Source organism: Hyperolius riggenbachi, chromosome 1 (genome assembly GCF_040937935.1).
Source record: "Hyperolius riggenbachi isolate aHypRig1 chromosome 1, aHypRig1.pri, whole genome shotgun sequence".
Taxonomy (NCBI): Eukaryota; Metazoa; Chordata; class Amphibia; order Anura; family Hyperoliidae; genus Hyperolius; species Hyperolius riggenbachi.
Window position 1 is genome coordinate 357,392,283 of NC_090646.1, and position 11,381 is coordinate 357,403,663.

The 11,381-nt window shown below is 45.4% G+C and overlaps 1 long non-coding RNA gene across 1 annotated transcript in view; it reads left to right on the forward strand.

Annotated features, from left to right (window-relative positions):
• The window catches only part of LOC137550586 (uncharacterized), a 143,863-nt gene extending 132,819 nt beyond the window's left edge, over positions 1 to 11,044 (forward strand). Inside the window, exon 6 of the long non-coding RNA XR_011026940.1 lies at positions 10,960 to 11,044. This is a non-coding gene — a long non-coding RNA (uncharacterized lncRNA). The remainder of the gene's footprint in view (positions 1 to 10,959) is intronic.
• The last annotated feature ends 337 nt before the right edge of the window (positions 11,045 to 11,381 follow it).

Sequence of the window (11,381 nt, forward strand, 5' to 3'; positions counted from 1 at the left end):
GCCGAGAGGGCCGCGATTGAAGGGGATATTTAAACCGGACTCTCTTCCAGATCCTCAGAGAGTGCTGGGTGTAAGGAGACACTGAGCTGCCTAAAGTAGAACCCACGGTATTCGACCATAGAGCCCCTCTCCAACTTAAGGGGTGTAATAGGCTATTTTCCAGGTCTACCCAACGAGGGGTATGAGCCCCTGCGTAAAGCGAGGGGAGTATTGCCAATTGTGCTGCAAGGTAGTACTTGTAGAGATTTGGGACGGAGAGGCCTCCCTCTTTTTTATGGAGCAGCATCATATTTTGTTTAATTCTAGGTTTCTTGTTGGCTCAAATAAATTTAAAAATCTGAGTCTGTAGAGGAGCCAGGGATCTCTTGGGAACATCAATAGGGAGAGTGTGAAAGTAGTACATAATTTTGGGTAGAAGGGTCATCTTCACAGCAGTAACCCTACCTGCCCAAGAAATATTGTGACTGGCCCAGGAAAGTAAGAGATTGTGGAGAGTCTTGAGTAAGGGGTAGTAATTCCACTTATAAATTTGTGATGTATCGTGTGGGATATGGACCCCTAGATATTTGATGTAATGGGGTTGGTATTTAAATTTGAAGATACTACTAATAAAGTTACCCATACCCCGAGGAAAGTTGCTAATCATTGCCTCAGATTTGTCATAGTTCAGTGTAAGACCTGACAACGTTTTAAACTGCTTAAGTAGTTTTAGCAAATTTGGAATGGAAACAGCATGATTGGTGAGGGTTAATAGCACTTCGTCGGCAAATAAACTTAATTTGTATTCTGTTTTGCCAATTTTATAGCCTTGGATATCGGGGTTGTGGCGTATCGCTACTGCCAGAGGTTCCATAACCATGGCGAAAATGGCTGGTGACAGGGGACAGCCTTGACACGTACCTCTTTGAATGATTATTGGGGTAGATGAGGTGTTGGGTAGCTTTAGACGAGCTTGGGGGGAGGAGTACAGCTGTCTGATGAGGTGAGCAAAGGGCCCAGAAATACCTGCCTTAGCCAAGACCTCTAGCAAGAATGTTCAAGATATTGTATTGAAGGCCTTTTCGATGTCTAAGGCAAGGGTGACTAATTGCTGACCCCATTGAGACGCATGGTGGAGTACACTGAGGGTTTTACGGACGTTGTCTGAGGCTTGCCTGTGTGGTATAAAGCCTACCTGGTCTCGCTGAATTAGGGACGGTAAGAGGGCATTGAGTCGGACAGCTAGAATACTAGTTAAAATTTTATAATATTGGTTGAGAAGGGCTATGGGCCGGTAGTTTTTGGTATTTAAGGGATCCTGACCTTCCTTAGGGATGATAGAGATGTGAGCATCAAGAAATTCGGGATAGCTTAGGGGTTTAGTTCTTAGTACATTGAAACATTTTGTTAAAGAGAGTCTGAAGCGAGAATAGATCTCGCTTCAGACCTCATAGCTAGCAGGGGCATGCGTGCCCCTGCTAAAACGCCGCTATAGCGCGGCTTAACACGGGTCCCTGTCCCCCCAAACCCCCTCCGTGCAGCGGGGGAGCGCTTCCTGGTTGGGGCAGGGCTAACCGCCGCAGCCCTGCCCCATGCGCGCCTGTCAGACGCGTATCTCCGCCTCTCCCCCGCCCCTCTCAGTCTTCCTTCACTGAGAGGGGCGGGGGAGAGGCGGCGATGCGCGTCTGATAGATGCGCTGGGAGGCAGGGCTGCAGCCGTTAGCCCTGCCTCCAGGAAGAAGATTACCAGCGACCATTTTACGACCAACTTTTGCGGGGGGGGTGGGTTGGGGGTGAAGGGACCCCCGTTAAGCCGCGGGATAGCGGCGTTTTAGCAGGGGCACACGTGCCCCTGCTATATATAAGACCTGAAGCGAGATTTAGTCTCGCTTCAGTGTCTCTTTAAGTAGGGGATTGAAATAGCTGAGAAATTTTTGTGGTACAAGGCACTAAGACCATCTGGGCCTGGGGATTTATGGAGTTTAAGCTTTTTAATAACATCCTCGACTTCCTCCTCTGAAAAGGCTTTATTGAGAGACTTAGAGGCATCTGAAGTAAGGGTGGGTAGATTCAAGGAGGCTAGAAATTCTTGGATGTCACCTCGCGATGCTGTGGGTTTATTGCTGTAGAGATTAGTATAGTATTTATGAAAAGCTTCATAGATTGAGTCCGGGATGCTTGTGATAGTGCCTGAGAATGTCCTAATTTTGTGTATGGTGTTAATTCTTTGCTGATTTTGTAATTTTCTAGCAAGCCATAAGTCCAGGCTTGTTAACATATCTATAATAGCTTGCTTTAGTGAATCTTAACATTTTCTCTGCTGATTTTGCCAAAAGGACATCTAACTGGGCCCTGGTATCTCTAATTTGTTTGAGGATAAAAAGGGTAGGATTTTGCTGGTGGATATTTTGGAGGCGAAGGAGCTTAAAGCGAAGGTTGTGAAGCTCTTCAAGTGAACATTTCTTGATGTTACAGGCCGTTTTTATCAGGAAGCCCCTAATGACGGCTTTATGAGCCATCCAGAGGGTTACGGGAGAGTTATCATCCACATCATTAGAGGAAAAATAAAAACAAGGAACACCAAGAGCCCCAATAGTGTAATATGTACTGGTAAATGGTTACTAGATAGAGTAAATAGTAATACTCACAAACCAGGGTTACCATTAGGCAACCACTGTAAAGGCAGGTGGGGAGATTTTCCTGACACCACTCAGGAATGAGAAGTCGCTCTCTGTAGATGAGAAAAAAGATGGTTCAACCCTCCACCCAGGGTGGACTCAATATTATGCAAGAGAACAGAGGCGCCATAAGGATAAAAGGAAGCTAAATGAGCTTAAAAACCAAATTCTTGGTAAATAGAGGAGGTAGTGGTGGACTTACCTCCTCCAAGTAGAATCACAACGACTGTAGTAAAGACAGTCAATATATTTTATTTATGAACTCCAAATATGCAACACGTTTTGCAGGTTTGATCCCGCTTCATCAGGCAATAACAATGGAGCAATAGCATATGTGGTCAGTAGAAGAGCCAGGCAGAGGTGCCTGGCTCTTCTACTGACCACATATGCTATTGCTCCGTTGTTATTGCCTGATGAAGCGGGATCAAACCTGCGAAACGCGTTGCATATTAGGGGCAATTAGAGGAAAAATAATGGTTTAGATGCTCAGCTATATCTTGCCTAGTAGATTGATTGACAACTAAAGACTCATTAAGCCTCCACCAAGGACGTTGAAGAGGCTTAGTATGAAGATCTATGCTAAAGAGGAGAATGTCATGATCTGAAAGGCTAGTGGGTATATGCCTCAGGTACTGTAGTGAGAGAACTAGGGATGAGGTCACTAAAACGTGGTCTATTTTAGCATAGGTGTTGTGGATTTCAGAAAAATGGGTGTATCCCCTTTTGCTGTCATAAAGCTCCCGTCAGACAACGACAAGGAAATTATTCTCTAATAGCCTGGAAAGAGCAGTGCGTTGCTTTTTGGAGAGTTTATCAGTAGAAGGGTTGGACTTGTCTAGCTTTTCATTCAGTGTGAAATTGAAGTCCCCACACCAAACAAAGATGGTGTTGGGGCCAATCTCAAGTTTTTTTTGTATGTCACAAAAGGTGCGAAAGGCCTTTTCAGGTGGTAGGTAGCTATTAATCAAGTAGAGATTTTTGTTGTTTAGGGTACCTTTGATGGAGAAAAAGCGCCCCTCTGGATCTGAATCAACTGTTTCCACTACTAGAGGGAGTGTGTTTCTGATAAAGATGGAGGTTCCTCTATGCTTTTTAGTGGCCTGGGAGTGGTAAAAGGTCAGGTAGTGTTTATGAAAGTAACGTGGGCACGAGGTGGCGGTAAAATGTGTCTCCTGCAGACATATGATATCTGGTTTGTGTCGGAGTAGGGTTATGAAGGTTTTCCTTCGCTTACCAGGGGAATTGGGTCCCCTTATATTAAGGGAAACTAACCTCAGGGAGTCCATGATATTGTGAGAAAGAGGTCAACTAAGGGAGCAGAAATGAGCAGTGTCCCAACATGAGCAGAGATAAATAAGTAACAAGTCAACAGCAACATTAACAGAAACAGTAAGATTCTAATAAACACAGAAATAAAATGTTCTGTGTAACAACTGGGTGTGGAGCCAGTGAAGGCCTGGTCGAGTTGTGAGAGGGAAGGAGAACCAGTTCCTCCCACAAATCCACCAAACTGTGAGGACAGCATGAATCACTTAACCGGGAAGGCGGCAGCTACAAGAAGATTTGAATTTTCTAGCCGTACCAAAGCGTCCAGAGTTGGAAAAGCTTGGGCTTGAGCTCTGGGGTGATGGGTCTAAGGAAGGAAGGGGGAGAAGAGGGGGAGAAGAGGGATGCATAGGGGTGGGGAGGGGGTTAGAAGGAGAATAGAGAAGGGGGGAGGGGGGGGAGGAAAGAAAGGAAGGGTTAAGCAACATAGGGGTGCATAGTATTCATCTCAAATATAAGTCATAGTAAGCAGCTACACGTGGGCAACCTTAGTGGTTGCTAATGAAGCAGGATTAAAGTGTATAGACTAGCCACTTCCAGTCTCCCAATGCTGTATCATAGTAGAGTGCCCCATGTTGAAAACATCTTGGGTATGTAGGAGCATCCTGCGAGCACATCCAGAGGATCGGAGTAGAGCAGTGATTTTGCTTATGCATAATGAACAGTGCCAATCTGTAGGTTTGTGAGAGGGTAGCAACTTTCAGCAGTGAGCCAACGAGCAACGCATGGAACATGGGAGAGTGACGTGCCTGATCATGCAGCAAAACGATGTAGATAGGTCCAGAGACCACGAGGGAAGGTTCTCGGTCACCATGTCAGTCTAAAAAATGAGAGTTGGTAGCCTGAGAAAGGTGGGTCGGGGCTCTTGTTTAAGAGCCTGTGGGAAAAGGAAAGTATGGGTCATAAACATGGCAGGTTGGCCTCACTTCATAGAGGGAACATACAGCAAAAAGTCACATCCCTAGGATAGAAGTACGGGTATCTCACAGAGACCTAAAACGTCACAGATCGGCACAATCGGATTAGCACAGCAATCAATAGAGTATTAAATCAGGAGAGGGGGGAAACCCTTCAAAGTACTTATCTCGGTGAAGCTGAGGGAGAGCTGTGGGCCGATCCCCGCCCGCTGCCGACGGTTTGCCAGACTCTCTCCGGGCGTTGGACTCTGGGTGTCTCTGTGGGAGTCTCGCTCTGCACCCTTATGTTGGCAGCTTGGAGGATTTGCTTTCCATCTTCTACGGTGGTCACTCGGTGGCTCGTTCCTTGCAGGGTAAAGAGTGGGGCACACGGAAAACCCCAGGAGTAACGGACACCCTCGGAGATCAAGGCTTGCGATATCGGACGTAGTGACCTTCTTTTTTGCAGTGTCAGCGGAGAGGTCTGCGTACAGCTGAACTGCGTCCGGCACCCCGGGGAGTGGGGATAGGTTGCGGGCGACAGCCATAACCTGTTCCTTCGTTTCATGATAGTGGAACCCGGAGCACTACATCTCTAGGCAGATTAGGATAGTGAGGTTTCCCAAGAGCCCGGTGTATCCTGTCTAGCCAGAACAGGGTCTGGTCCACTTGAGGGAGCATGACTGTGAATAAGTTGAGAGCTACAGCACAGAGATCCGTGTAGGTTTCAGACAGCCCTCTAATGCGAATGTTGGAGCGGCGTGCCCGATTTTCTTGATCTTCTTGCCTGGCTTCAAACTGGTCCATGCGAACATCATGGGCGTCCAGCCTGCTTTTGTCTTCCTTCAGGGCGTCGGCATAGGAATCCAGCCTCTGCTCCACCACATTAACTCTATCACCGAGCTCCTGGATATGGGTGTTGATGGCGGAGACAGCCGCGTTCAACTCCTTTTTAAGCAGCTTGTGGATCGAGTTAAGTAGAGCCAAGTTGTCAGACTTCTGCCCCCCTTGCGAGGTGCTAGGCTGGGAGGGTAGATCCTCCGGGGGAGCGCTACTTGCCTGGGAGGAGGAAGCAGCGGCCATCTTAAGCCTTGTCTTTCTGCTGGCATGCAAGGAGCTTCGGGAGCGGACCTTCAGAGTGCGCAGATTTGTTCTTTTTCTTGTTCTTCTTTGGCTCTGACATATCCCAGAGGCTCTTGGCTACTAGGGGTTAGCCTAGCACGGCCAGAAGTGCAGTAATTTGCCGATAGATTCCCGGTCAGTCACGGAGCTCAGCGGGACTGCATCCAGTGCCTCTTGAAAAGGTATTTTAACCACTTTACCCCCGGCGGTACGAATTTCTCCGTCCCTTTTTCCATCCTTTCACCCCCAGGGACGGAGAAATCCGTACCTTCCGCGCTACCGCCGCTGACCGTGCTCCCGCCGCATGTGCGCGCGCACCCGCCGCTCTTGCACGCTGCCGCCCGCTCGCCCGGAGATCAGTGAACGGGAAAATCCATTCCCGTTCGTTGATCTAAGCCCCCGCAATGATCCGCTGCTTCTATTAGAAACAGCGCGATCATTGTGATTCTCCCAGCCTCCTACTGCTTCCTGTAAGCGTCCTTCCGGACGCTTACAGGTCGCATGTAAACAGACTCACTGTGGCCATCTTGTGGCCAAATAGTAAATTACACCCTAAAGCATTGTACACATACAAATATATTGGATTACACAATAAATTAATGCACTTGAAACAAAAAGAAAAACCGAGAGCCCAATATAGTGCAGTAAGTCTAACAATTGTTGGCGAAATAATTAACAGATGTGGATATACTCACAAACACGGGTTACCACATAGGCAACCACTTGAAATGCAGGTGGGGAATATTAGAACCTGACCCCACTAAGGTTTAAGAAGTCGCTCTCTGTAGATAGAAAGAAGGGGACAGTCCCCTCCACCCAAGGTGGACTATATACTGTGCAAATTTGGACAGAGGCGCCAGGCAGGTTAAAATGATCTAAAAACAACTAAAAAGGAGGAGTACAGGTGGACTTACCTCCTGAAATGATGGACAATCGAGATTGTTCAAATCGCAAATAACAATTTATTTTGGCACTCCGCAACGCGTTTCGCAGGTATAACCCGCTTCATCAGGCAAGGAGTGCAAGCTCAAAAAGGTCCAATAGTGGCAATGCGCCTCTGCCACTATTGGACCTTTTTGAGCTTGCACTCCCTGCCTGATGAAGCGGGTTATACCTGCGAAACGCGTTGCGGAGTGCCAAAATAAATTGTTATTTGCGATTTGAACAATCTCGATTGTCCATCATTTCAGGAGGTAAGTCCACCTGTACTCCTCCTTTTTAGTTGTTTTTAGATCATTTTAACCTGCCTGGCGCCTCTGTCCAAATTTGCACAATAAATTAACTCATTACCTCACCACACTCCCCAATATTTTTTTTTGTAATTTAAAAAAACAAAACAAAAATACAATAAAAAAAAACCATAAATAGTTACCTTAGGGACTGAACTTTTTAAATATTTATGTCAAGAGGGTATAACACTGTTACTTTATAAACTATGGGCTTGTAATTAGGGATGGACGCAAAACTGAAAAAATGCACCTTTATTTCCACATAAAATATTGGCGCCAAACATTGTGATAGGGACAAAATGTAAACGGTTTTATAACCGGGACTAATGGGCAAATACATTTCATGGGTTTTAATTACAGTAGCATGCATTATGTAAAAACTATAATGGCCGAAAACTGAAAAATAATATTTTTTTCCCACATTTTTTCCTATTTTCCCATTAAAACACATTTAGAATAAAATAATTCTTGGCATAATGTCCCACCTAAAGAAAGCCTAATTGGTGGCGAAAAAAACAAGATATAGTTCATTTCATTGCGATAAGTAATAATAAAGTTATAGACGAATGAATGGATGGAGCGCTGAAAGGTGAAAATTACTCTGGTGTTCAAGGGGTAAAACCCCTCAGTTGTGAAGTGGTTAAACAAAAAATGAAAAAGTATCTCTTAGAAAAAAAGTAAATTGAGTAAGGGCCCTAGGCCCAAATGCAATTCACCCTTTTCCTGAGTTTTCTCCTAGGTCAGGGGTCAGGAACCTTTTTGACTGAGAGAGCCCTAAACACCACATATTTTAAAACGTATTTCCGGGAGAGCCATACAATATGTTTCAAACTGGGACTGTGCACCTGTGCAGCAGAGGGCTCATGTCCCTGTTGCCATGGTGATGTGTATACAGTTGATCTGCCCGGCAGGGGAAGTGTCAGACACGTCTTTAGCTTCTCTTGGGTTTCAGCAGTAGAGAAATACCAACTAACAGCTTTTACAATTGGCTAGCTGACTTGGGGGTTGATTCACTTTGTAGGACGGGATCCCCGCACTTTGGCCCAATAGGCTGCTTGTCAAGTGACAGGCAGTCTATTGGGCCAATCAAAGTGCGGAGATCTCGTCCTACAAAGTCACTGGACCTGACAGGATGAAGAGTGGGACAATTGGAGCAGCTGTTCATTTTGGGGGAGTGCAAGTAAGTTAGCAGTACACGCAACAGCAGTAGCGTGACTACTTTGAAAGTTTTACTTGCTGCCACACTAAGCTGCGCTGCTTGAGCAGTGTAGCTTAGTTAATCAACCCCTACTGATTTGTCTGTGAGCCAGATGCAGCCATCAAAAGAGCCACATCTGGCTCCTGAGCCATAGGTTCCCTACCCCTGTCCTAGGTGATATTTTCACAACTTGCCAATAAAATACTTTTATACCACCAGCAAGCAAGAGAATACTCAAAATAATTGTTAAGATACTTTTTCACCTACTTTTTGGTACTTTTTCAATTGCAAAGTGCTGAAAAATTATTTTAAATACAAGATGAGAATTACCTCCTATGAGAAAACTCAGGAGAACAAGTTGTGGGGCCAGGGCCATATGCAATTAACATTTTGTCCTAGGAGATATTTTATTGATAAGGGCCCATATGCAATTCACTTTTTCACCTGACTTTTCTCCTAGGTGATAATTTTAAACATGCTAATAAAATTTCTTTTAAGCCACCAGCAAGCAAGAAAATACTCAAAATAATTTTAATAGTACTTTCTCACCTACTTTTTGGTACTTTTTAATTTGAAAAGTGCTGGAAAGTTATTTTAAATTGAAGATGAAAAAATATCTTCTAGGAGAAAACTCAGGTGAAAAAGGGAAATGCATATGGCCCCTGGGCCCATATGCAATTCACTTTTTCACCTGAGTTTTCTCCTAGGAGATATTTTTTTATCTTCAAATTAAAATAACTTTCCAGCACTTTTCAAGTAAAAAAGTACCAAAAAGTAAATAAAAAAGGACTATCAAAATTATTTCGAGCATTTTCTTGCTTTCTGATGGCTTAAAATGCATTGTATTGACAAATTTAAAAATATCATCATGGAGAAAACTCAGGTGAAAAAGTTAATTGCATATGGCCCCTGGTGTCACATCCTTCAAAAGTGTTAGAGAATCAGTCCAAAATGTCCATTCACCCATATGGATCTTGAAAAGAAGGTCCTGTTTTAGTCTGCTGCCCCTAGAAGTCCATGTTCTAAAGAAGTATGCTATTGAGCAATTGCAACAGTTATTTCTACAAATAAGGTACAGTATGTAGAGGGATGTATTTTACAACTGTTATCCAGGATATTGTGCTCAGGGTACCAAAAAAAAAGTTCACCTAGAACTGGCAGACCAAAGTTGATGATATTAATTACATTTAGTGGTATAACAACTCAATGAATGCCTGTTTGTCAGAATTCGCGGAAGAGCCACCACCAGGAGTCAGCGGCAGGCGGCTCTTTCCGCGCCCGATGGGGCTAAGCACGGGGAGGCAGCCGCCTCCACTCAGTCTGAGGCGGCTGTCCCCGTGCAGGGCATGGCGGAGCGCGGAATAACCGCCGCGTCAGGCACGGCGGTTAGCGCACGCGTCCCCGCTGCGGAGACTCCGCAGAGCGGGGCTGTTGTGGCTGGGACTCGTAGTCCCTTCAGGTTCAGAAGGACACGCGTGCGCGCGGAGAGGCAGGATATATATTGCAGCCAGAAGTGAGTCAGCGGGCTACACTCCTCATTGGTCCAGCACTTAGGGAGGTGCTGAAAAGATGGTGGTGTATATATACTGCTAGCTGGACATTTCTCTGGTGTCTGGCGTTGCGATCACATATGTGGGAGCACCCAGATCCGTAGTCAGATCCGCAAGTGTGCCGGGACCAGCTGGAGCTGTAATCCTACACTTAGCTAGATTCTGTTGATAGCTTAAAGTACTAGTTTGATTGCGATTATTTGTTATGATCCTTTGCCTGCCTGACTACCCTCCTGAACTCTGATCTTGTACCTCGATATTTCTGATACCCTGTTGCCGAACCCTGCCTGTACTCAGACTCTGCTTCTGCCTCCTGATCTTGTACTTCGATATTTCTGATACCCTGTTGCCGAACCCTGCCTGTACTTAGACTCCGCCTTTGCCACCTGATCTTGTACTTTATCTGTCCGTGTGTGTGTACGACCTGGCTTGTCCGACCCCGAGAACCGACCTTACTGTTAGAGGCGGTTCCCCGTTCTGTTAGTGACACCTCCTCCAGAGGGTTACTTTCAGACTATCCTTCCTACCGTCTGCCTGACTCCCCCCGTCTTGGAGAGTCCAGGTCTGCGGAGGGAATCCGTGCAGTACTCCTGACTGCGCTGAGGCTTGTCCTCAAAGTGTTACTGTTACACCAAAACACTACACTCTACTCAGGTGAACAGAGGTTAGCTGGTATATCGGATTATCGGTGATACTGCAGATCACTTGTAATCTGGTATACATCTGTATTCCCAGTGATACTGCAGATCACCGGTAATCAGATCCTCTCTGTGCTTCACCGATCGTTACACTGTTGTATGCAAATGTCTCTTTAATTCAGTCTAGAATTCTTCTTTGATAAAACACACAAAAACACAGACTACTGTTTAATATGGACAGTGCTTTAGTTCATTTGACATTTCAGCGAATGCTTGTATCTACTTGTACTGCTTGATACCGCCAGTCACAAACCTCTCACAGCTGATTTTGTTTTCCCTGCAGGGTGAAGATGTCAGTGGAAAGCTTACATGGAAATGTCAGCCCCTTTCCTAGTGGCCCCAACAAGAATACACACAGAAAATATTAAAAGAGGTGTTTATGGAAAAGAGGAGCTGGATACGGAAACCATACAACGTAGTGCTGTTCTGGCGGACCATTACAATTAGGGCCTATGTCCATGATTTTTTTGTATAACTCGTCCTTTTTCTTCCTTCTAACCAACCTCACTGTTTACCTCCTACGGTTCAGCCCCACCTCTAGGTGCCAAAGCAGACTAAAAAGAAAGCCCCTGTGAGTATAGTGAAGGAGAGGAACAAAAACAATAAAAGCATAGATAGGCTATAATATTTTGCAAGTACCATTTATCACCACAGACAGGCCACATTTTTTACATTAAAGTGAGGGGGTCAGCTGATCCATAGGGT